Raw genomic sequence first — 27,025 nt, forward strand, 5'->3', positions numbered from 1 at the left:
CAGCTCAGCCTCCTCCCAATTGTATCTAAACAACTCTTCATGTGACTCTGCAGCAAGCCACATCAGGAACTGCTGGTAGTTAAGACTGTGAACAAAAACCCTGTAAAATAGAAAAGAATTTTGTTTTTTCCTCTTTTGTGTATGTGTTTTGGTTTGGTTTTTTGCTTCAACTAGACCAGTGCCTGATCAGCACTGCTCCCAGGAACAACTGCTCTGGCCCAGCTGAAAGGCCTGAGTGTTGTGTAGCGGGGGGGACACTGGCAGGGGCTGATGGTGGGAACTCTGTGACAGCACTGCCACCAAAATCTGCAAATCAGGAAACCGTAGCCAGTAAAACATTGCTTCATTCAGCAGCAAAACAGAACAGCTGCTGTGTCTCCAGAAGGAAAAAAAAAAGGGGGATGTTATTTGGCTACAGAGTATGTAGCCAGGGTTGGAGAACAAACTGGAAGAAGGATTTGGGTTCAGGGTATAGAAGTCTTGTGGAAAAAAAATGCCTCAGAAAGCAATATCAAGCATCATCAGGTGTTTCCCAACTCTTGTGCTGAAGTTTCTTAAGTGTACATGACATTTCATGGAGGTTCAGCCAAATCTGAAGCAGAATTGCAGGTCTGAGTTGTAGTCTAACCCTCAAACAGCACCGAAGTAGTGAACTGAGAACAAAAGAAGAACTCTCCTTGCACTGGAACTGAGAAGTTTATTTTTTTCCTCTCTGTGTACAATTGCCTTGTTGATGTTTCAAAGCCACGTTAGGCTGGGGGAGCTCACCTGTCACCAATCCCCACTAGGCATGGAGGGTCTGTGCTGGTGCAGCCGAAGTCCAAAGGTGAGCAAACTACTCTGGGATGGCTCTGACCTCCAGCAGCGCTAGAAGAAAAAGACTTCATTAGACATTTTGTTTATAGTAAAGCCTTGGCAAACCAGGCTGGCTGCTCCTGCCAGAGAGGGAAAGGGTCTGGCCTGAGGTAGGTGGGGTGCCTATCTCCCCAAAACGGCAAGCTCAGAGCTGGAGCTGGCACCCTGAGCCACCATTATCTGCTGCATCCTTACATGTCCCCCCCTCTGCCCTGGCATGGGTACTCTCCCCTCTTATCAGTGAGGTGCCAGCATTTCACTTGCACAGCTGAGTGCTCTGGAACTGACTCTGTGCATCCATCAAGGACATGAAGTCATTCAATCCCTTGCTGAAGCAGCCTCTGGTCAGGAATACAGGACTGCAATGCTGCTGGTGCGGCTTATAACACAAGAGGGATAACTTTCCTGCAGTACTACAAAGCAGATTTCCTGGAAGAGGTAATGATTTGCCAGTATTGCAGGATGGTAATTTTAAATCCATAAAGAGCTCTTATTGTAGTCTCAGAGCAGACTCGAAACCCGGCCGCGCCCTCTTTGTCCTGGCTCAGATGAAGTGCCAACGCCGTCAAAGAAAAAAGGTGTTTGCAGCATGTGCCGCGTCCCGGCACAGGTACTGACAGCCGGCAGATTCTAGGAAATCATGCCGGGGATTCTAGGACAGGGTTTGCCTGCCGGCAGGCATGAAAAACAAGGCTTCCGCAGCTGCTCCTCCGGTGGCTCACGGCTGGCATCCCCCACAAGAGACCGCTGGATGCAGCCGCGCTGAGCGATGCTCCCTCCGGCAGTGCCGGCCCTTCTCCTCGACCAAAGCCCCGCTGCCAGCGAACGCCAAGGGCAGCCCGAGGAGGGCTGAGAGGGGCTGGTGTCACTGCCCAGCCTGCGGGAGCGACTCATGCGGGGAACAGAGAGCTCTTCATGGGCCGCGCAAAACACGAGCCCGTGAGAACGCCTTGCTCCAGCAGGGAACGAGAGGAAGGTGCGGGAATAACCCAGGGAGCTCGAGAAGGGGCCACACCCCAGCCCCCAGCACGGAAGGTTGGAAAGGGGTCACCTCCTATTTCGGATTTCTTCCCTTGGGTTGTTTTGAACAATTCTGCCCTTGCTTTAAGACAGGATCAGGGCGGGGGAGGATGGATTTATTTGAGAGGAATTCCCTGCACCTGGAGCTGCCTGAATTAGTCAGGAGCAGGGAAGATGGAGCAGAGGAGGATGGTACATGTCCTGGAAGGTGCGTAGGCAGGGAGCTCAGGCTCCCCCGGCAGCACGAGCAGTCGGGCTGAGGCACATCCCTCAATAAAGTGTCTCTGTAGGGACGTCTCGCTGCCCCTAATTCGCACTGGTGGAAGTGCACAGCACCAGGGCAGTGCTCCTAGCAAGGCCCAGGGGAAGCAAATTCCAGGAACGAGAGCGGGGATAACCAGACCTGCTGCCACCAGACAAGGGAGGGGATTCACCGTGCCTGCCAGAGATGCGATGGTGGAGGGGAAAGGGAGTCAGCTGCAGAGCTGATGCTGCTGCCTCGCAGGGAATGGGTTCACGGCACCACTTCTCTGTTTGTGAAGTCAAATTCCGAAAAGTGACAGCACTTGTGGTCATGGTGACATGGCCAGTGGTCTCTGAGCACTTCCACAAGTCTTTTTGAGATTGCCCAAAGTAACAGATCAAGTACTGATGATGATAGAATGTGTTACATCTAATTATACAAGCCCTGAAACCAGCCATTTCCTCTTTCTTCCACCATTCTGATATAACTAGGCTCAGGAAGACGCTCACAAAAGAAATACTGTTTCTGTGAACAACCCCATGCAACCTGTTTTTGCAGATTTTCATTGAGGTTTCAGAACCAGCAAATTGAAATAATCCTACAAATTTACATAGAGTCTAAACTGGCCACTGCATCAGATTCTTCTAACTTGTTCTTTTATATCTGCAAGGAACCAAGTGAAACTTTCAGATTTTAATACCATTGAACTGTAGGACTTGAGAAATTCAGATTCTACTGTACATCAGCTTCTGAGCTTGAAATTATGATTTGTTATAGTGACTGCACATGCTGGGAATCAGGATGAATAGCAAACATGCAAATTCAGTTCTTAATGACGAGCCACATGGAATCAAAAATAGAAAAGCCAGTTCCATTAATGGAGAGGCAATCAGAAGCACTGAGTGTGATTTCCTATAGATGTGAGATCACACTTGAATGTGGATATGGTTGTCAGGATTTTGTAAAGATGCTCACAAAATGCAAGGTTTCAGGGATTTTCTCGTGACCAGAGATTGCACTGTGTTTACTATTTGCTATTCACAACTATCACTTTTTACTAATGGAGTCAGGAAAACAATGTCAGGTGACTGGTACAATTGATCAACATATCTAATGAATAGTCAGGACTGAATAGTGCGGCAAAGGGACATTGAATGCGTTCAAGTGGGAAAGCGATGGCACATGATTTTTCTGGGAAACAAATACATTTTGAAAAATATCAGCTTTAGTTTTTGAACTACGATAGGGTCATGTGCTAAATTTGCAATTAATATTATTTTAAAGAATAGATCAAACAGCTCAAGCAGATTTCCTCTAACTGACAAGTTCCATTAAACAAGAAAGCTCATTCTTAGTAGGAGATTTTAATATAACACTGAGAACAGAGAACAAAACAATGAATGGAAACATATCAGCAGTCAATTTCCTGAGTATTCAAGCCTGCATTATACTTTGTTCTTTGCTACAGCCACGGCTCTGTAATTATCAAGCGTATTCATGGGACTTTTCCTATTGACACTCAGCGTGAGTGTGGCTGGAAAGAGATTAAGCTTTTGTGGCAGCCATTTGAATTTGTCTAACTAAAAACAACCTGCAAGGCTGTGGGGAGCTGTATGTCTCAGGGGATTTGTGATGGTCTGCAGAAGCTGTGGGTCACAGGTTCAGACCTGTGTGTTGGGTGTGTGCAGGGCCTGATGCACTGGACTCCTATGGCTGCAGTCACTGGCACAGCCGTGAAGCAGTGACTGATGATGGGGCAGATACTTCAAGTGTTTCCTCTGTTATATGACTAAGATGTGCTTGTTAGACCATGAGTGACATTGCCTATTGGCTTTTCCTCAGAAATGGAATTTTGTTCCTGCAGGACTTCAACTAGTCTTTCTTGTAGATACTATCTCTGCTTCTCAAGGGATACTCTGAAATAACCCTAGGCCAGGTTATACCCTCTCCATGATACCAATGGAGCCTCATTTTGTAATTAACAAATTATTATAACAAAATTATCGTCTTTGTGCCTCTCATGCACCCCATGCCTGGGAATCCACTGCCATGTGGGATTTCTGGGGACCAGTCTCTCGACAGCTTTCCATGCAGGTTTGCCTCTCTGCAGGTGATACAGAGAGATGTAGTGGTGAGTGAGGAGCAGTGCCTGGAGCCTGCTGGTGATGGCTGTGAGGAAGGAATAGGAGTAATATGTGGCAAATGCACTGCAGGGAGAAGGAACTGTGAGCTGGTAGCATCTCCAATCTGAGGAAATACAGAATGTTCATGTAAACTCTTCTGGAGCCTTGATTTCATTTGTAGTAACCTGGAGTTTCCTTTCCACAGCTGGTCAAAACTGTGCCTATCCACTGTCCAGGCAGGAAAGACCTCTCTGAGGGAGCACCATATCTCTTTGCTATTTGGTGCAAGTGTGGACAGCAATTCAGTCCTCAGCTTGTGGCCTTGCTTCAGTCCTCAGATTTGGGCAAGCACCATGTGTTTTTACACAGTTCTCTGTTTCTTTGTAAACAACCATTTTAGCCAAAGATGGAAAACCAGAATCCTGTTTACTTAGGCTCCTTTGCAGTCCCATAGAGCAGGAGCAGCAGTGCTGGTGTTGTGGCTCAGCTCCAAATCAGGTAATTGCAATGCATTCTGCCCTACTTACACACCCCCCATAGTTTCAATTAGAACAATTGTTTTCATTTTTCTTTCCTGCTCTGTCAAGTAACAGTTGCTGTTAAGCTGCTCGTGTGGTCCCTCACCTAGGTGTTGTGTTTCCATGGTAAAGACAGACATCCTCGTGTGTAAACCTGGACCGAATCCCCATTGGCACAGACCAATGTAATTCCATAATAGAGCTGTGTTCATTTGCACCACATGAAGACACAGCTTTCCTATGCAGAGAGCCACATCCTTCTCTCTAATTAAAGGCTCTGCATGAGTGCCTATGATCATTTATTTTTCTACTCACTCTTCAGCTTTGCACATAACATGAGGTTTGGGTAGTCATTCACACTTCTGGTCACAGTGGTGGTCTCTAGAGAATGCAACATGCCTCATTTTACTGTGCTTCCCCCCAGCTGTTCAGGAGTGGATCTATAGGGATAACTGAGCTCTTTCATTCTTGGCCGTAGTGTGATAGAGTTCATGATGTGTGATATTTTATGTTATGAATTGCTGGAAAATGTGTTCTTTGGAAACAAATCTCCCTAAATTTATCAGGATAATTAAGAACATGGAAGGATGCCTGAAAGCTACACAGCAACAGGAGATTACATGCTTGCAGCTTAAGCCACCTGGCATATTGAGCATTCATGTTCACATCTGAGGGCTCCAGCACTTATTATGCTGTTTATGTGATCAGGAGAGCCTTCCTTTCATCTGATAAAGAACTAGGCTTGAAATGGCACGTGTTTGGGCTGGTGGGCTCTGTGTCACACACTGGGGTGAGGTTTGCTGTCTGATTTTATTGTCTGTTACGTGGCCCATCAGATGGTTATCAGCATCATACGCATGTGCTGAATGGATTGGTGTTTGTGTGCATGAAGGCTTGAACAGATCATGGCTAGGGTTGCTCTGCTGCTCAAGGCTGTGGTGGCCGGTGTCATGGAGACTTTTCTAGTGACTTCACAGGGAATACAAGTGGAGATGTTATATTTTATGTAAAATAAGCAGGCATTGCCATTCCCAGCACTCCTTTTGGACAGTTTTCTGAAATGCACAGATTGCATTCATGGCTCAGTTCTCAGCAGACAAAGAAGCTGGGAGCAGATCCTTTGCAAACATTGAGTTGACTCACATAGGAGGCAGTTGAGTTGCCTACTGGTATGAAGCAAAGCACCACAGAGTCCCTAGGCAGTGCAAAGCAGAATTGCTTTATTGCAAAAACCAGGCCTTTTTATGCAGTTAGCCAGTTATCAGTTTACATAGTTTTAAGGCACAACAATCCCAAGTCAACCAACTACCACGCACCACAATGTGGGCATGCGGCAGTCACGCAGCACGTCTCTCACGTATCTCACATCTCTCACATCTCTCTACCCCTATTCCAGCTGAGTCACTCCCCATAGTTCCCTTCTACTTAGCCTAAGTAGCAGGCCTGAGCCATGATTTTACAAGGGTAACAAGGCCCTTATTTTATAAGGTTTTACCTGTATGCAACACCTACCCATATGTGTCTGGCACTGCATTGGATATGTGATATACTACACTGCCTCTGTGTGTCCCACATGAGCTCCGTCTGTCCCTAAAAGAGGATGTGAATCTCCTGTAGGACCTGACTTTTACCTGCCTCAGGGAAGTCACAGACTTTTCAAATAGCTCTAGATGCCTCTATTCAGATACCTAGAGCCCACCCACTGGTGAAGTGCTCCAGCTGAGCAAATACTAATAAAATTTGTCTTCAAGATGAACTGTTGGGAGATTAAACGTGCAAAATTTTCATTCTATTTTTAAGCTCAGGCTGTACCTCAGTAGTGGTGGGACTTGGACTGTCACCTTTGCAGCCTGGTTTGGAGAAACCTGGAAATGGAATCAATGGGCAAATGACAGGTGTCTGTCAGCATCCCTCATATGCAGCAGCATGCTCAAGGCAGCGCTGAGGCAGGGCTTTATCAAAGTGCTGGGTTTACATTGTGGTTGGTCCTGTCCTTGAAGCTGCTCTCAGGGTGGTACAAGCTGCAGAAATCCCAAAGCCCTTCTCACTATATGTCTTGTGTTAAAATGGTCAAACATCTGATCCAGCAGGACATGGATTGTAAAAGTGGTACAAAAAGTTGCTGTGTACTTCTCAGTCCCGTAGAAAGTGGAGAACAGTATAGCACAAGGCACAGAGACCATTTTATCTTGACTCCAAATTCTCATGATTTCAGGTAAACCATCCTGACTTTGTCTGTTCTTTCACATTACTGGGTTTTTTTCTTAAAATTTTGTTTTTATCCATATGGGGAAATATTTTTGTCTTCAGCTTCCCAAGGCTTCTGAATTTCTAAAATGACAGTGGCACTGTAGGTCTAAAATAACAGTCAGCATGCCCTGGAGCTGACTACCAGTTGTTCCTTGTGCAGTAGCTGTTTGCAGAGTCAGGGCAATTCTTTATATGCAGGTTTTTTCACCCCCTTCATGCAAAACAAAAGGGTTTGGTTGTTTTCCCAAAGCAAACAGTCTGTGTCAGCTGCCTTGCACTAACAGAAAAAACAACCAACCAAAACAGCATGAGCTTTTACATCCACGTCCATGAGTGGCAGGTCACAGGTTCCCTGCAGAAGTGACAGGGAAGGTAAACAGCTCAGACCACGCCGTGTTTGCCATGCCATTCCAGTGCACAGCAAAAGCTACCCCCAGCCCTTCTCCCCCTTATGCAGCAAATCACATTCTGCTGTGTAAATAGCAGTTAATAAAAAGAAGCCAAATGATCATTCTTTACTAGATTCTAATTACAGCCCGCCCAAGACGTTTCCCTTGCATGAAAGGCCTGTAGGAGTTTAGGCACTATGAGCTAAATCAGGGAAGATTTTAACTCTTGGACTCAATATGAAAACAAATCAAATGGGAAGGAATACACCTTTCGTATCACGCTCTTCCAGAAAGGGAAAGTTCTAAAAAGACAAAAGCGCAAAACACCGGAAGGTTTTATTTGTGCTGGTCTGTATTAAGCCAGTTATTATCCTATCAATTGTTTGTATAGCCACTGTTTACACAAAGTGAAAGATGGCACATAGGAACACGTACCAGCAGTCTGTGTTTTCTGATGAGGCCCCGCAGCGCTAGAGCAGGAGCAGGGAGCTGGCTGCTGTCTGGGTGTCCCCTTGGTGGCTCACAATGGGGTTGGAAGGGATTGGCCACCTGAAAATTAGAAGAGCCTTAGGGATGTTCTGCATTTAAATGGCTGCCTCCGTGGGATAAAATATAATGGCATTGCCATTTCTCCCCAGCCATGCCAGAGGAGGGCTATGGTTTGGTGCCTCATGCCTGGAGGCAGGTGGCCAGGGACAGGGGTCTTTAGGCTGCAGTTTATTTAGGTTAGGGCAGTTCACTAAGAGCAGCTCATCGATCCTTGACACTGTGTGATGTTTGCAAAGGGTGTAATCGCAGTATCCCGCCCAGCTTTTGCACAGACTATAGAGTAGAATGAGCAGATGGAAATCAGGTTAATACTTCCCTCACCTTCTTGAAATGACTCCTCAGAGAATTATTTACCAGGTAGCGTGAGCCTGGGTAGCGTACTCTGGACCATAACGAATCATAATATTGCTGACAGACGCCTGGCCTCAGCTGGGCACAGAGGGGAAAAGGACAGGTTTGAAATCAGTTTGCTGTCTAACCAGTTGCCAAGGTGGAGGTTTTAACAGAATGGATGATACTGTCCCTTCTTAACTCAAATCCTGCCGGCCATATTTCACACCATCTGGAGTTTGTGCAGAGCCCCCTTTGGGAAGGCAGCCAATAAAGAATTACAATAATCTAATCTTGCCATGATAAAAGTGTGAATAACCATTTCAGAGTCTGACTGGAAAACTACCGCAACCTGTCAGTGCTCCTTAGATGGTGGCCAAGAGGGCACCCGATGACACACTGCAAAGTGTGGCTCAGGAGATAAACAGAAGTTGGCTCGTACCAGACACCGAGCTGAAAACAGTCGGATTTTAACCAGCTGAAACAAAGGACAGAAGGAGAATGTAACTTCTGGGCTAGGGAGAGGTGACATCGCATCCACACTGATTCCCATGGACATCAAGGCACTTGACACTTTTTGGGAGGGCTGGGGCTATGTTTTACATCAGTTGCCCCAGAGCCACTATCTTTTATGCCTTTGCAGCAGTCTCTGCTGGAAACCTTTGGTTTCACGCTTTTAATTGTTTCTCAGATGGAATGAGAGTTGGTCAGGTCTTTGTTTTCCAGTGTTGTGGAGTTCCTATTGGCATTTTTTTCATCCCACCCTGAAGAAAAATTTTCACATAGATTTTCCCACATTGTTTGCAATCAATGATTTCCCTGTAATGGTACTAAAAATTTTAAATGGCAGCTTTTGGGACTCACTGGTGCTTGGGAGACAAGAAATGTGCTTTAGGGATGTTCATGGCTTGACATAAATGTGGCTCTTAGCAGCACCTAAAATGAATCCTGGGATTCTCAATGCATGAGTATGCTCTTGGTCATCACTTAATTCTCCTTGCACCACACTTTATCTTTGTTTAGTCTGGTGCATTATAGATGCTTCCAATATCCATCCATTCTCTTCTTTCAGTCTGGCTGCTACAGGGAGTGAGGATAACCACAGAAACCTCTAACTGTCTGAATAAAACCTGTACTTCACACTGCAAACAGCAAAATTATGCTTCTTTTTTCAAGGGATGTTCCCAAAGTGGACACAGTTTGAGAAATAAAACAGAATGACTCCCCTTGGCAAACAGGTGCCTTTAGTGCTGCTCCATGATGTTCTGTGACACTTTTACACACACTCACAGGAAAAAGAGTGGGAGTAACTTGTTCAAAAATCCCATCAGTAAAAGCTGCCCAATCTTGGCTCCATCTTTATGCAAGTATTTAATTTTCTTTAAAATTCTCCAGCAGTCCATAGCAAGTGCTGCTGCTGGGTAAGTGTTGTGAAAGGGTCCCATAGCAGGGCTTGCTGTACTTCTCTGTTTAGGTGAAGGGGTTTTCTTATTGTTACTGGCACTGAGGTGTGTGGACTCTTCCAAGGCAGGCTGCTTGGTACATGAGAAGCGAAGGAAGTTATGGAATCATGCAAGAGCCTTGTTGTCACTCCCTCAGTGGACAAAAGAGACTGTTGGTGGGGGCAAATCCCTCAGCATCAGCCTGCCTAACCAGCAGCCTGGTTTCTGCTTTGTGCTGGGAGTTGGTGTTCTGGCTACCTAGAAACTACTTTGGGGGAAGGTACGAGGATCTTGATAGGATTCAATCATTGACATGAGTGATTTCAGCACTATTTTTCATTTCTCCCGTTTTTATTTCTAGCCTCATGGCCTTTTGGAGACATCTTTTAGGAAGTAAGTTTATTAGGGATATGATTTTTAGAAAACTTGTACTTGTTTCAAACCAGAATTCACTTCAATTTTGCTAGTTAAGGTCAGTGGAGTTACCTCCCTAAATCACAGAGAATTAGGACAAGAAATATCCCCTGTTGCACGTTCTCTCTGCAGTACCTTGCACAAAGACAAGAGTTATAAAAGAAGTCAGGTGAAGTTTTTGGAGTGGTTATCATCAAGCCATATGCTGATGGGCTTAAATTGGCTGATGGGCTGATGGTTTAAATTCATTGTAAAATGTAGACTTCAAAGCAAACAGCCCCAGCATCACTCTCTAGGACTTTTAAAGAATGCCATTGCTTGATTACCAAAAGCCCAATGACAAATTTTTCAATCCCTTTATTGAGAGTTTTCAGAACAACCATCATCATTTATATCACCATCTTGGGTTGCTTAATGCTTCAGAAAATGGCAGCTTGCTTTCATTGCCCTGGGAAAGAAGATGAGCCCTGATGTGCCATTTTAAACCATGTGCCTTTATGGACCCAGCAAGGGCTGGGGTGAAGCATGTCGTGGGAAGGCAGATAACACAAACATGAAAGCAGCACAAAACATGAGAGCCTATAAATAGCAGGAAATAAAGAACAATACTGTGATAAAATCCATAAGACAATAAAGACCAATGTGGGAGAGACCATTTCCCCCCCACCCTTCTCCAGAGTTTCTCCTATTTCCCAAAGCTGCAGAGATCATCTGACTGCTGTGTGGTACACGCCAGTCAGCTAAGCACCAACTCAAGTGCTTGGAGCCTTACACAAAGTATTTCAAAACCCTGTTCCTTTTTCTTTCTTGATGTCCTGCCATGACTATTGTGGTATTTAAAGCCATTCCCAACTCACCAGTTTGTCAGAGCAAGGAGAAAAGAGGGAAGAGGAAGGGGAGGGGGGGAAAGCCCTATGGAGATTTATAGTCATTAACAGCCTTTATAGGGTTTCAGACATTTTTGTGGTAATTCTTTGGAAAGGACACATCCATGATGAGCTGGGGCTTATTTTGCCACTGGCATAAGAAATTAGACTGATTCCAAGAAAATATTTGCTGTTTACCAAGAAGAGGGCAAATGTAACTAGAAAATGGCAATGAATGTGAACTAGGAACCTTGTTTATATTTTGGGTCATTCCCAGCTCCTGACCTGGCCCCTTTGAACTGGATCTTGCACAAAGCAAGTCTCTGGAAGCTCCTCTGCAGAGTAAATCTATGGCTGGGCAGTGGGAATTGCAAAGCTCGCTCCCTTCACTGGCAGCAGCAACTGAAGGTGGTTAATTACCCTGAGAGATAGCCATCACTCATAAACCTGCATCTCACAGGAACATGTCCTGTCAGGAGGCAACCGCTCTGTGGTCCCAAAATGTCACGAGGACACCTCACAAGCACACATATTCCTGGTCTGGAGTGTAAACTTCTCTGAGGAACAGATTCTCCTGGGTATTTCTGCATGGTCGTGTCCCGTGGTGCCCTAATTTCTGAAGCAAATCTTCCAATGGGGTAACACTAACTTGTGTGAATGGCGTTAGGCTGATTTACAGCAGGGGAGGATTGAGGCCTTATTGTAAGGAACAAGCGGATTATAATAGCTTCAGAGTTCATGTCAGAGCTGGGACTGGAACCCAAGAATTACTAAGCAGTTTTCTCAATTGCTTCTGTTAGCTTTAAAGAGGGAGTTGTGTTGAGGAAAACCTTCAAGAATATCCGATTTAATGGCAAATCCACTCTTTTTTTCCATGACTGGTTCTAAGATGCCTGCCTACTAATGAACGTGGCTTTTTGTGCTCACACAACAGAGTTGCTCCCTCGTGGCCCACCCAATCCTCTTACAGGATCCCACCAGGGAGACACAAGCACAAGTTTGGAGGTGATGCAGAGAGAGGTGCATTATGCAAAAGGTAACTGCTTTGATTCAGAGGGTTCAGAGGTGACAGCAAGGTCTGAGCAACTCTAGCTAAAAAGCTGACTACCTACTACTAGTGCTATGTCACACTCCATCGAGTCACATGGCAAACAAATGGGGGATTTTTATCCCTCCACAGCTGGGGACTGGATTTCCGCTTACATGGAAGCATGTCCTACATTATGCTCTACAGCTTTAGGTCCCTTCATGGTGTATTGTGCAGTTTTCAACTCTGTTTTATGGAGGCAGAAAGCTTCAGATGATCTTCCTTCAACCCTATGGGCTGCTTCTTCCTTCTGAGGCCATGTTTTGATCTTAACTAATGTTCATTATTTCCTCCTGTAGGGTAGTGGGTTAAATATTCATGTTCCACCTTTTTTTTCTTTTTTTTTTTTTGTCAGATATGAACATTTTGTTCAGAGAGATGAAGCAACTCAGCCAATTCATATCCTCTGACTCCTACTCAGTGCTTTAACCCATGTCCACCATCTTTCCTGGACTACTGCAGTGTTTATAGGACATTTGACTTCATTTGGTTTATGAAATTTTGCTTATTCTGCCTCTCTTGATCATTAGCCCACAAGGCAGCTTGCATGCTTTTCTGTATCCAACATTTCTTTCTGCCTTTTTTTCCCCCCGTTTCCAGAAGGACTTGTTCCTTAGAACAGATGAACCACATACTGAGAAAATGAACAGGCCAGATTGTCTAGTGCTCTGCACCCACCACTGAAGACAGATTTTCCGGAGAACTCAGTTTCCAAGGAGGCATCTAAATAAGTGGCAGATACTCAGAAGTGGAAATGTGCCTACTTCTTTTGGTGCTCAACTAGTGCTGGGGCTGCTCTGAAAAAACTTGTTCTGATATGTCTGTTCTCCTTCACTTAAGCCACAAGACTTCCACATCTCCTCTTTTGTACTCTATTTATGGCTCTCTGCCATGCTCACCCTTGTGCCACCCTCCATCCCACAGGTCTCAGCTGACCTTCTCCTTCTTGTTGCCATGTCCTTCTGCACCATTAAAATATCAGCATGTATATACACTCACATTTCTGTCAAGGGGACATCAGGGATAATGCCCCCAAATGCAAAACATATATGCAACATAAATTAATTGTTAAGGCTAATGCTGATTGAAGTTTGGTAGTTCAGTCTGCAGGATATACCATACGTTTGAAGTGTATTGTCCAAGTTTAGATTTTAAACTCCCAAGGGCAGGGACCACTCCTTTTTCTGTTTACATAGTATCAATGAGACCAACAGTGCTTGGGTCTGATATACATTAACCTCAGCCAATGCATTGTTAAGTTCAATAATGACTAGTTAACATTAAAGCACAATGGATAAAATATATAGACAAAGACTTTTTTTGGCATGTTTTTGATGCCAGATTCCTACCCAAATAAATAGTCCCTGGTCATCTGAATCATTGGCATTTTCTTGAAAAATTTACCCCTTATATTGCACCATCCTGGTTTTCCCTTGTTCAGCAATTGACACTATGCTGTGGATCACTTTTTAGAGTAACTAAGCCAGAGCCCACCTAAGTGAAAAGTCTGGAATAGAAAGGCACCTAAATGGCATGCCAGACTGAAATCAGGGAATCACAGAGCCGGGGTGTAAATGGGCAAAGGAAAATAAAGGTTTTGAATGCAAGAATTTAATGTCATTTCCTATTATTTACCTCATTACTTTGCAGTTCCCAGAAACCACACTCAAAGGTTACTGTACACAGGCCCTCCAGCAGGAGCATAAGAGAGCTATAGGAATAAATCCAAACTCCATCTGAGCTGACAGGCTGTTTTTCAGTGCTAGTTATGCAACATGTTAGTACCTCTAGGTATAGGACCAGTGGGATTTAAACTTGTACAGCAGATGGTCCGTGCATCATTGCTGGAATGCGCCCGCTGACCCTAGGGCAGAGCCTGAATGGACTTCAAAAGAGAGACTGAGCATGCTTCAAAGTGTTATTGTTTAAATGTTCCACTAAATGGGGACTCCGGAACAAAATATCTAGCTGAGGTCAGTCTGAAAAATGTCAACACACATAATGAGAAAACAGTATGTTGTGTGAGAAAGAATATTTCATGGGGTATTCTGGCTATTATGAGTTGAAAAAAACCCACTTTTTTCATGTGTATCAGCAGATTGTCATAATCTAAGTGTCTTTCTTCATGAGCTTCATTCACTTTTATTGGAAAGAACAAGGTCTGTATGTGAAAGTCATAAATACCCTTGGAAAGTGTGTTTTGTCCACAGACAGATACACTGGGAGAACTGTCAGCCAAAGTTATGGCAAAGGTGTGTTGCAATACAGCATTGACATAGCCCTGAAAGCCACCCTCCCATTTGTTTCAGAGGAAAACTTGTAAGGACCCTGTGTTTGGTTTGAGAGTGTGATCCTGTGATTTCTAATCATTACTGTGCTCTGTTTTGTTCCTCCCAATGCCCGTAATGCCTGCTCATAGCATGTTCTTTCACTGTAGTAATCCACAAGTTTTGGCTTCTCCTAATGCCTTTCAGGGAGGATTTCAGTGGGAAGGGGATTGGGTTGATGTTTAAATCAGTAGGTTTAATATCACAAAGGAAGATTTCTTAGGCAAGTTGAGCTTAACAAGATCAAGATTTCAGTAGAAAATTCAAGATTCAGCCTTTGACTTGCTGGTTCCTGAGCTGCATTGTGGGCGTTGCAAATATCAATGGTCTGGTAGCTTTTGGTCTACAAAAGGTTTCCATGTTGGCCACTGGCGATTCAACATGGGTGGCTAAAACATTATTTCCTTTGCTGGAAGCAAAGAGCAGCAACCTGAACTCTCATAGCATCTTGTCCTGCTGGGGCATGCCTCTATCTTGATGGAGGCACGTTGCAATAACACAGATTAAAAGTTAACCCTCCCTGCAGACGTAATAAAGATCCAATGCCAGGAAGAGTGAGCAAGACTCATGTTAAATAAAGGGGAGGCCTGTTTCTTTCACATATCAATATTCAGTAAGACCAGCCAACTTGGCACACTGGGGTGAAAAGAAAGCCACCAGGCAAGGTAAAAAACTGAAGGGCTCTGAAGTGAGGCGTTGTTAAACCAAGAAGGTAACTTGGGCTTGTTTGTAGATTCTCTGTGTCTTTATAACATGTTGTAACTGACACAAAACTTGAAGAGCAATCAATGTAAGTGGGTCAAAAATAGCATCCACACCCTCCCTGGAGTCCCGGTTGTTGCACCCAGTATCACTACTCAGCTGTTAGCTGTGGCCCAGATTAAGCAAATACCCTGTAACCTTACCTAACTGAGTGTGAATTCAGCAAAGCTTTCAGGCTTTTGCTTATCTTCAGTGTATGCTTAACTTCAGTAAGTACAGAAACTCTTTGTTAAATAAGACTTTCAAACCTGCAGAGAGCTGATAAAAAAATCAAAAGTTTCACCTTTTTTATCCTGTTTGCCAAGTGCTACAAATAGCTGATACTCGATATGTAGATTGTTGCAACTATTCAGTGGCCAAAACTCAAAAGTGTGTCAGTAAGTTAAAGGTGATCTGTTATCTCAGTGTTCCCAAAGCAGAGAAGTTACAACACATTTCTGATTAACATAATTTGTTTTAGGAATTCTGGTTCCCTGGAAATATTGTCACTCCAAAACAAATGCACACTGCAAATTCTCTGAACTTCAGCTTGTTAAACTGCTCATGGAGAACAAAAAGTACGAGTCAAGAAAAAGTGAGTTTATGACAAAACTTTGCACAGCAGGGAAATAAACTCCAGTAAGCCAAAGGAAAAGATATTACATCTATTACTCAGTTTGCATTTTTACTTGAGTATAATGGAACTATAACTATTTTCTGTCAGCAGCTTACAAAGAAACTTGTTCTGAAAGCAATGTATGGTGAGAACTTGCATCTAAATTGGGTACATCTAAATTAGACTGAATACAGAATACTCCTAAAGGTGGCTTGTGGTTAGAGCTAGCCAAAGAATACCGAAAAGAGTTCACAAATATTGAAAGAAAAATCACCCCCAACCCTCAGAGGCTCCTCCCCCATATGCTCATTGTGCAGGAGTATTTTTGGGATGGTATGTTTATTTGGGTTTGCACTTTGCAGGCAAGTGGTCCCCAGTTCTTTCCCAGAACATGCTATTTGGTATTCTCCTCTTAGAGTACAAAACATGGCCAAGTGTTTTGCTGAACAAGGAAAGACTTATAAATGCACTGGGCGAGGCCCACAACACTGCAGCTCTGGCATCAGTAAGTGGCAGGGATTCTTTACATTCTCTTTCTCATTTACATTAAGCAAACAAACAAAATTCCCAACCGGTGAAGCCCACAAATTATGTATGTAGCCAGGCTATGTAATCACAAGTTCCCCTTATGGTTACTTTTATTTCCCTCTCACTCAAGCTTTCCTCTGTCTATATTGCTGCTGGTCTTTATTAAACCCCACATTCTACGAACATTTATGCGCATGATTTACTTCATACTTTTAAGCAGTTGCAGAGTGTTCAATAGGTGTTAAATAGATAATGAGCTAGAACACAACAGAACTGCATATCTGCACAGATCAGACTAAACCCAGTGAAGTTACAGCTGTGCAGAAAGTTCAGCACTTGGGGAAGAGTTCGCAGGGTCTTAGCTTGTAGGGTCTACCAGAGCTGGCATTTGTGTTTGTGTAGCACCTGGCACAAAGGGACTCCAAATCTGACCAGGATCCCTAGATCCCAATATGCTGCAAGCAATGAACTGCTCCAGGGACTATAATTAGGCACCAAAGAGCAAGTACTCAGAGTTCACAAAGACTCTAGCACGTGGTATTGCCAATACATCTGCTGACATTCACATCTGTAGATTGTTCATTCAAACACTGCCTGTTTTGGAATACTAAAACATTCCTACCATCCATCAGCTGCTACCTGACCTCTTTAAAATAAACTTTCTTAATGGGCATGTGCCTGGATCACCAAAGAGACTATCAAACTTGGCACTGCAGAGGGAAAGCCAAGCCCGGTGCTAGTGATGGCTCTGCGTTCTTACTCTCAGACATCCTGTCATCATGTCAAGGTTATGGCACAGTGACATGGGGCATGAGCTCCCCACCTGCACACTGCCTGTACAGCATTTAAATCACCATTATTCCAGGAATTCATTGCACACCGTGGTACAGGGGTACACATAATATCAAATAAAGGAAAAGTGAATGATGATAAGCACATTGTCATGGCTCCGGTGGATATTCAGCCGTGACAACAGTGTGCCAGGCTGAGGGGCCCAGCCGGCAGCTGGCAAAGCATGTTTCACGTAGCTTTGTGAGCACAGACTATGCAAATGTATTCAAAGGATGTTCTCAAGGCAAATTGGTTGGAGCTAAATTTGCCCAGATGCTCTTGAATCTGCTTATTAGAGTCCTTAGCTTGAAAATTAGCTGGAACTGATGAGTCAAACCAGAGCTGACTTTAGAATCCTTGCATATTAAGGAAACCACAACTGGATTAAATGTGTGCATGTCTATGTAGCATGGAAATTCAGCTCTCAGTGCCTGATCCTACTATTCCCAAGATGGGGGCTTCACAATGAACGCTTAATATGTGGAGAGCTCCTGGGGAGGCCTGGGCAACTATTTTGCCTTGAGTTTTTAGGTTAAGAGAAAATGAAAAAATAGTTTTCTCTTCCATCATGGCTTTTGATTTTTGTACTTGCATTTCATTTTGCTTGCAGAGGCACTCCCTGGCAATGAACTCATGCCTTCCCACTCCTGTTACATGTTCCATTACCAAAGGTGAATAATCAAGACAAATATGAAGAATGAGAGATGTACTCATTTATTCAGATAATGAATGTGAAGGATGAAATCATCTTAAACCTGAACTAAAAACAACTACTTTAGGATCCTGTTATGGTAGCAAAAGATACTGGAAGGAGGTGGGATTGTGTTATGTCAATGACAGTGGTATTTTTGTTTCCTTGGACTTCTTTCCCATATACGAAGACTATTGAGGGAAACTATTGGAACTTTTCTTTTACCTGAGTATTGACTTTAAGAAAGAAAACTGTGTCTTGAGCCACTCAAGTTTGAGTCAGTGTCTTCAAGACAACTGGTAGAAAATATCTGCTTGCCCATGGGGCATTTTCACAGCCTGACCATATGTTCTTCCCATTTGTGCCACCTCTGCAGTCCTGGCAGAGCTCCAGAGCAGCAGCTCTGCCATCCCCCGTCTCTGTCACCCTGTGTCAGACACCAGCTCAGATCAGCCTTGCCCTTGTGGCAGCTACACTGTGTCTGACCCCTGCCTGGGTGTACAAAGGTGGGAAAAGGGTGGGCCATTTCCTGCACTTAAACAACTGAGCACTGTTAGCTCAGGGACAATTGAGCCTCTGGTGTTTATACTGTCTTTGTCTGCATAAACTGTATGGACACAGTTCCAATGCTGCCACCAGGAGATTTTCTTGCTGTTATTCATGGTGCCAGCATTCCACCCTTAATGTGTATTTTGGGCATGTCCATCTTGAATCAATACCTCGAGCCTCTTAAAACTTCATTGCAGTTATGTTTGGATTTATTCTTTAATATTTTTCTTTTACTGAGGAAACCAAAGCTGAACACAGTTTTATGACATACAGTCTTCTCCATGCTCTGTAGAAGGTAAATGCCACTTTGCTGTGATGCATTTAGTCTACTCAAGTATCCTCAAAGAATTTGACACCAAGGATGTCCTAAGGGATTGGTCTCCCAATGCCACCTTCTGGGATTTGAGCACTCAGCTCAATGTAAAGCTCCATTGCTGAGGCACACAGAGGTATTCAGTATCTCACACTTCACAGAACCTGGACACCTTTTGCACACACCAGCTGTGTGTGTAAGGAACTCGGGTTAAATCAGAGAATTTCTCTTCTTTCAGCCTCCAGCTTTTCTATCTGTGTTGCAATGATTGGTCCCCAGCTGTGAGGAAATGCAGAAAGCTTCTTATTTAATAAGTTTTGAGTAATCCTAAAGAAGCCAATCCCTCCCTCCCCAAAACAGCACAGTCTGTGCTTGTTCAGAAGCATCTTCATAAATAACACCAGAAACTGAAGATATCTTTCTGGTCCCATAGGCTGGGATAGGATTTATAGTATAGTTACACTGGCATTCAGTCCATATATACTTATCATTTCCTCCTGAATTCTTCCCTGCCTTCTTGATGGTGTGTTGGATCTGCTAATAGTGGAGAAGATCCTGTAGAGGTGAGACCATCTTGTACTCAGGAGAAACCAAGAGTTAGACCAATTTGTATATTTTGCTAGCCTTTGCATTTAGTTTCTACATCATCCTGGGATAGCATGCAATTTTTCATTATGAAAACTATTTGGAAAAAAAAGCTTAGGGAAAATTACAGATTTAAAATAAAAATAAAAATAAGCCCTACCAAACAATCCAACCCTTGTATTTGTCCATAAAGCTTACTGACTAAAAGAGAATGGCATAGAAGGTTCCTGGATTTATGACTCCTCAAAAATCCTTTTGTTCCTCAGTGGCAATTATACTCCTGAGAAAAAGTCAGATGTCAGATCTAGCCCTGGCATCTTTCAGGGGATTTTTCCTAAAATCAAGAGGCTTTTCCAAGCCTGGTGGTTTCAGATGTTATGACTGATGTTTATTCATATGTCTTCTCTTCCCATGGAACTGGCAATGGTTGTTCTTTCTGTATCCAATACCACTCTTATGTCTGTTGCTCTAATCTAGCTACTCATATAGTCTCCAGCTTTGCAGTGTTTGAGCATATCCCAAGGATTAATTTTAAAAAATCTACATAAACCCCTTAGAACAATAACAAACTCTCCTTCCTTCCAGCCTTATCCTAGGCAAGAGTCTTGAATTTTTGAGCTTGTATGTGCATGAGTAACTCACTGAGGCAAAGCTGAATTGAAGAAATGGATCCTATCTTCATCTGGGAAAACAGTGTGAAAGGCTGGCACAGGAAAGGCCACAGTGCTGACATGGGCAGCTACAAGACTTTGCCAGGACTAGATGTCCTTCTCCTAGATTTTCTTCTCCTTGGCTCCAGCTCAATAGTATTTTCTATCATTCCTGGAATCTGGCAAGTCATAAAATTTTTGAGGGGCAGAGGGTAGACATGTTTTTTTCTTCTAACAAAGAGAAGTACTAGTTCTGCCTGGAGATGAGCTGCCCTGATCAGCTGTCACTGGAGGTGTTGCTTCTATTTATTCTGACTGTATTTGGATTAAAATCAGTATTTCTGTGTGTGTCCTCTCCTTCTTTGTCTGGGAATTGTTGTCTGCTATTGCTGTGGACACTGTAGTTCCCCAAGAAAAAAATTCATCCTGCAAATTCAGTCTCAGTTTTAGATAGCTTTCTCTCCAGAAGTTGTGAGTAGTTTTTAATGGCTTGTTGGGAGCCTGGTTTTACCTGTTACCCAGTTTCTGTGCCTTGGAAAGGCAGTCCAGGGGAAGGAAAGGTTGATGAGTCTGTGGGTCCAACAGCTTTGGGGAAGAGGGCAAATCTCATATGTTTGAGGTGGCCAAGGTGGTGGTGAAAATTTAAGTGCATTAAGTCTTACGTGAATAAGAACAAGCTGAAGCTCTTGCCAAGAGCTCTGAGTCCAAGAACAGCAAATGGAAGAATTACCAATGTATAAAAATATAAACAAACACATGCCAACATTAATTGGAGGAACATGTCCTTCTCACTGACTTTAGCCCATGTGACTGTACCTCTGCTGTAAGGGACACGAGCCCTTGATTTCTCTGTATATAACCCTTGTTTCCAGCTGAGGGATTAAACTGCATGTGAGGAAATAATTGAGTGCTAGATGGCATTTTTCACACACCTCATTTTAGACCTGGATCAACAAAAAGAAATATCATTATATCTCATATTTGTGCTAGAAATTAAGCGTTTTGCGTACTTGCAGGAATGAGATACAGTTGTCTCAGAAGTTTTTGTTGGCAATAGAACAGGCAGCTGTCAACGCTTCAGCCTAGAAGTAGATGCAGCTCATTAGGACAGTTGGATATCATCAGATTAGCTGGGCTTGGAGATAGGGTGAGACAGGAAAACATATGACAAGAACTGGCATCACAAAACCTCCCCCTTCAGAAATACTACCTCAAAACCAAGGAATGTTGTGGTTGATCACAGCCAATATCAATACAATATATCCTAGTTTAAGGGCAGACTTGCCAAGTATTTCAGCATGGGTTTCAGTGCCCCTGGTACACATAAAAGTTATGGCATTGGTTCTGGGTTATTTACTGAGACTCTGGTAATGATGTTCCTGGCATAGCACTCCTTGCAAACACGTACTTTGGAGGAGTTCCCATACATTTTTTTATTGTCCTCTAGAGCTGTGGTGGCAAGCTGTGTGAAATCTATCCAGAAAACTGGAAGAAATCAAAACTAAAGGGGAAAAAAACAACCAAACCCTATTAAAGATGTCAAAGCCTTTCTTGCGTAGACTTAAAACAACGACTGAAATCGAAAGGACATGTATTGACTATGTAAGATTTGTGGGGGAGGGAGCCTTAGATTTTATTTCAGTTCCCCTAGAGGACTGCTTGATATATTCTGTACAGTTCTGGGACTTTTTCTCTTTCTGTTTCTGTTTCCAGTCTGAAAGATGCTTTCAGACTGGAAACAATTCAAAGATGAATAACAAACACAAGCAACAGCAAAAAAATACCTGAGTGGCAGCAGGGACTAATTCTGAAGAAATCTTAAACAGACTTGTGTCAGTGACAGGTCAAGGTGACCAAGGCCCTCAGCAGTACTCCATGGATATGTAAAAAAATGTAAATGGCAGCAGGCAGATGAAGTGTTTGTCAGCATGCATTGCCATGGTTTGTTTTTGTGTTCAAAAGCTCTTTGTTCTAAGCACACTTCTCTTTTCAGAGCATGAGCTTTAGCTTTGCAACCCAAGCAGCAGGGATGCCTTGTGTTTCTTTAGGACTTTTCATCAGATGATCCCCAAATGCTTTAAAAGGGTGAATTAAAGGAGCTTCACATTTAGAAAAAAATAGAAAAGGATTAATTTCTTTCTTCCAAAATGCAGTCAGCTCTGGTGTAAAGTAAAAGACTCTCCAGTGGGTGAGATCTTCCCCCTTTACATTGCTGGAGAGTCACAAAGGATTTGTTACCCAACCTGAGTTCCTATCTGGGGACACTGAGCAAAGGAAAGAATGGCTCCCGAGTTATGGAGAGCGTGCTGCAGCAAGCAGCACCAGGAATAGAAGTTGTATCAAATTAAAACACTGGGGAGAAATAAAAGAGATAATTGTGATTTTCTTGAAGGGTATTAGGCTTGATCGTCATAACTGCTGCATCCATTCTTAATAGCAGCGAGGCTGTACAGACATTTGTGTGATTTCTCTGCTGAGCAGCACCTCTGCTTACTCAGTACTGATTTGGGGTTGCTAGAGCAACACCAAAACCACTTCCTATAGAATGTGGATGTGCTCTGCAGGCCTCCCAGGTCTACATGGTTAGCAGAAGTTAGGAAACTTCACAGAGGAAATACAATGCAAAGTACTAAGAGATGTGGAAACCTTAAAGAGCTATGTAAATCAAACCACTATTTAGTCAATGCTGAGGGAAAATAGGAGCATGATGGCCTTTAGAACCTCTTTAAAGCAGTTTTTAGTCTGTTAATGATCAAGAGGAGATTGCTTTATGAAACAAAAAAATAAACAATTTTGATTTTATTTGAACAGCTCCTTTCAAATACTATTTTTGTGCACACTAGCATGTGACACCCATGTGACATAGTTTTAAGTCTTATACTTGTATTCAGCATTCATTTAGCTTTCATTACTGACAAAATTTTAAATGCCAGAGAATGTACAAAACATGCTGGGTGATTTTCAAAATTTCTGGTGTTGGAAAATTTTTAATGATGAAATACTTTATTAATTGCTTCAATTTTATCTGATTCCTGGCTATTGCCACAGGAATCTTGAGTGCTTTGCAGCAAGGAAGCCCTGTACTCCCTAAATTATAATTTCTGGGATTATGTTAAAGCACCATGTAAAAACAAGTATTAATTATTATTCAGACAATTCTCTGTTTGAAACATATCTAATTGAGGAAAAAATGAGGAATTCACCTCTAGGCTATTTACTAATAAAATCCCCAACTATTTCTGTAGAATTTGATTTGTTACTCAACTGGTGTGACCCTGGGAAAAAAAGTTCAAGGTCTGCTTAACCTGGAGATTTTTCTCCAGTATGCTTTCTACTGAATTAGGAATTATTTGAGTAGTGTTCGTGCTAAAAGTATTCCCAATGCTTTTGATGTTGAGCTTTTGCTTGTTGGCTGTTGTGTGTCCTTGGCTGTAGCAATAATGCAGCGACCTCTCCTCATTTCTCTCATATTCTCAGAACAATTGACATTTTGGTCCATGCCCAGAGAATCATAAAACCATGGACCATAAGATGAAAGGAGTGTTTCTACAGGCACTGGTGATGAAATTACTCCTGGAATATTGCAGTTGTTTAAAATTTCACCTTGCTGGAAAGTACTGGCAGCTTGAAAGGAGGAAAAAGCACCAGACAGCTTGAGAGCCTCACACATAATAAAAGATTAGAAGGATGGCTTTTGAGCCAAAAGACAAGTGGTGATTTTGACATGAGCACAAACACAAAGGTCAATGTGAATGTTAATACATGGGAGAGATCTCATTTACTTTATAGCTGAACCAAGGCTCAGCTGTATATGTATATGTTCCTATATATTTATTCCCTGATCTGGATACAAAATGGTTAAAATTATGTATTGTAGCTGGACTACAGCCAGGTCAGAGCCCCACACAACCAGCAGACTAAACAGCGTGCCCTGGCCACAGCAGCTCCTTGGAGAACACTCCAGAGCAGGGACAACCAGTGGTTGGCAACTACATCTGGTAACCACGTCCCCAGGCCACCAACACACACAGGGAGTGTTGGGCAAATGTATGACACTGCTGCAGAGAAAATGCCCTTGGACTAGACAACAAATCCCAGTAGTGTGACTGGCTGGGAAGTAGGTACCCACAACAGACCCACTGCCAACAGCTGGGGGGTGCCTAAATCTAGGCTGGGCAAAATATTAGACACTATGCAGAGTCTGCAGCAGCCCAGCACAGGCAGGGAGACAGCTCACTTGTGAGATGCTGGAGGTCTGCAGACATCTCAATGGGTCTTGGCCCTCTCTTCCATCTCTGATTGCTACCCTGCCAGCCTTGAAGTACATTATTGTTTATTACCCAGAGGGGACAGCTGAATTCCTTCTACAGCAACAATATTTTTTTGTGATGCCAATGCCATGACCTTTATTCATGAAAAACAAAGTACAAATGGGGAAAGCAGGGTGGAGCTCTGTCAGAAATGTGATGTAAACAGCTACAAAGATGTGGCTGTGCTCCTCCAAAGCCATTTCCCACCAGGTAAGGATCAGAGTAACAGGCATTGCAAACACAACAGAGATCCTATCTGATATTTTAAACTAATTGCCTATACCTAACAGCAAGGCTTAATAAAAATTGCCAAATCAAACTTTTGGTCAGATTAGACAACATCAACAACAATAGTTTCCAAAGGATTTATGGAAACAAATTCCCATTCCAGGTATATGCTGACATTTAAAAAAAGCCTGCCTCTTTTCTAGCATTCATGAAAGTAACATGAACAATTCAGTAGGAGAAGAGCTCCCGTTTTGTTGTGGAAACAGTCTCCGCAGTACCCTTGAAAATTCATCCTGAGGCAAGTTTGAAATAATTCATGCTTTTGCTCTTACAAAAATATCTCCATGTTTAGAGCAAACAGCTGTTTTGCTGGTGGAGACCAGCAGAAACGTGACCTGTATTTAAACCTGTATCTTGCTGGGAGAACTGGGCGCTTAGTCTCCCAGCAGGGAAGCAAAATTCAGGCAGTGACACATACAAAGACTTCTGGGGTGGCATGAATTCAGCTTGAGGGGAAACCTGAGCTGAAGCCAGGTGGAGTGGGCATGTGGCAGTGTCCTCTGCTCTGGCTGGAGATGGAACCTGTGTCCTGAGCTGCAGCAGGCCAGGGGATGTGTCTGACAGATGCCATACCCCTCTCCACATGGTTTCTCAGGACCTCCAGAGGCACTGGATGGAAAAGCTCGCAGGGGTCCAGCACACCCTCCACTGTGTGTCTCTGCTCCATGACTTACTCAGCTCTGTTGCCTGGCAGTCCCAGGTTCTGCTGCTCAGGATGATGCCTGGTCACTGCCACAGCCCAGCCTGGCCACGCAGCTCCTCCATGACACCCATGGCCTCCAGCAGCACTTGCTATGGGGCATCAGGGGCCAAGGGTATCTTTGTGAGTGCCAAGGGCATCCCAAATCCACTTTGGCTGCTCCACAGTTTGCTGGGACATGCTTCCCAAGGAAATGTGGGGTTATAGGGGCAAGCTTTCACACTTCTCTCCCATGAGCCAAACTTCATGAGCCCAACACACAAACTTGCAGGAGTAAAAATGAGAAAACTTGAGGACTCTGGCTGATACAGAGAGTAAGGGACAATTGCTCAGCTCTACAGGCAGCCCGTGACCAACTGTTTACAAAATATTAACCATTTGTGGCACATTTAATGATCAGTATGTGATAATATTGGGCTTTGATACAAATCAGAGGTGACTAAATTGGCCAAAGAAATTTAGAGGCCCAAGTCTGGATAGTTTGTGCTTTGTGCTGAGCCTATTCCACCCTCTCCCTTTCCCCAACCTTCTCATGTACAGACAACAAGGCAGGACTGCTGTGGCTAGGAGAGACAGGCAGAAATCACTCTCTGCAGGGATGCACTGCTGGGTCGGTGGTGTTGCTGCACCCAGATAAACTTTCCAAAACCAGTCTCTGCCCAGGTTGGGACATAAGCGTCAGGTATCCCAAAAGAGAAGTGCAGGGATGCCACAGGGAATATTGCCGAATTTATTTTAGGCCACGGAGATTCTGGCTGAAAGATCACTTGGGAGCGTGCCAAAGGTCCAGAAAAGGTAACTGCTTGGGGAAGCTCAAGGTCACCCACGCCTGGGAGCCACTGGTGTCCCCTCAGTGACACTGCTGCCTGACGTGCTGCCAGCAGAGGTGGAAGCCCAGGCATCTCCTCGGAGCACGCAGGCGATGCTTCAAGTGTTTGTGGCCCGGCTGTGCCAGGGGACGGCGGGCAGGGACGTGCCGGGTGGATGCTGCTGCTTCCCTCGCCGCTGCTCCCGCCGCCAGCTCTGCTTCCCTGCCACCAGATGCAAGCAATTTGTTTTGCATTTGGACTGGTAGTCTGGAAAACCGAAGAGCCCTGTTTTTAAGTTTATATTATATGCTTGCTTTCCAGTTCTGTTAATTAAAATCATGATACTGGATGAGCAGTTGCTGGATAGTTTGCAGGGCTCATTTTAAATTTCTTCTTTTTCCTAGACACTCAAGCATTTGAAACCCTTTCTCTGCTTGCACTGCATCAATTCACCTAGCTAGAAATTCTATCTGTCTGAACTTGTACAAGCGTGCATTTGGGAATGGTTTTGTTTCTTACAGTATTTTCTCCCAGTGTTTGCCTATATATACCAATGTAATTTGTCAGAATAAATGAAGTAATTGAAAATTATACACTCCTCATAACTGTTTCACCACCACTTTGAGAGGGAAGGGAGCAGAGGGACCCATAAGCAAATAGAAAGAAATGAGCATGTATGAATTCACTCAAGTGATCACTATTCTTCTTTGGTGAGTTTAATACACCAGCTTTTCTGGAGCCATTGTGTAAGTCATGAAGGTTCAACTGCTTCAGCAAGCTCTCCACTCTACATTTTGGGACTATTTTCCACTTTGATGTCTACTGTCACCTGGGATGTGGTTAAGCCAAGCCTGCCCAGCTAAATAATCAGCTCCAAATTGAAATGGAAGTGGTTCTGCAGGCAGCCTCAGACTCTGTTGACCTTTTATTGCTTTCAGAGTGGATTTGCCACATCTTCTTCCCTTGTCTCCCAACCTGCATCTCCTGTGGCTTCCCAGTA

General features: G+C 43.7%; 1 long non-coding RNA gene across 5 annotated transcripts in view; it reads left to right on the forward strand.

Moving 5' to 3' along the window:
- The window catches only part of LOC131582357 (uncharacterized), a 58,454-nt gene extending 38,228 nt beyond the window's left edge, over positions 1-20,226 (forward strand). Inside the window, exon 5 of one of the 5 annotated variants that reach the window (XR_009278320.1) lies at positions 19,854-20,226. This is a non-coding gene — a long non-coding RNA (uncharacterized LOC131582357). Of the gene's footprint in view, positions 1-3; positions 130-9,350; positions 9,420-12,442; positions 12,677-19,853 lie in introns of those variants that run through there. The other 4 variants (XR_009278319.1, XR_009278321.1, XR_009278317.1 and 1 more) reach the window with 4 other exon arrangements.
- Positions 20,227-27,025: the final 6,799 nt, after the last annotated feature.

The sequence above is a fragment of the Poecile atricapillus genome, chromosome 9 (assembly GCF_030490865.1).
Source record: "Poecile atricapillus isolate bPoeAtr1 chromosome 9, bPoeAtr1.hap1, whole genome shotgun sequence".
Taxonomy (NCBI): domain Eukaryota; kingdom Metazoa; phylum Chordata; class Aves; order Passeriformes; family Paridae; genus Poecile; species Poecile atricapillus.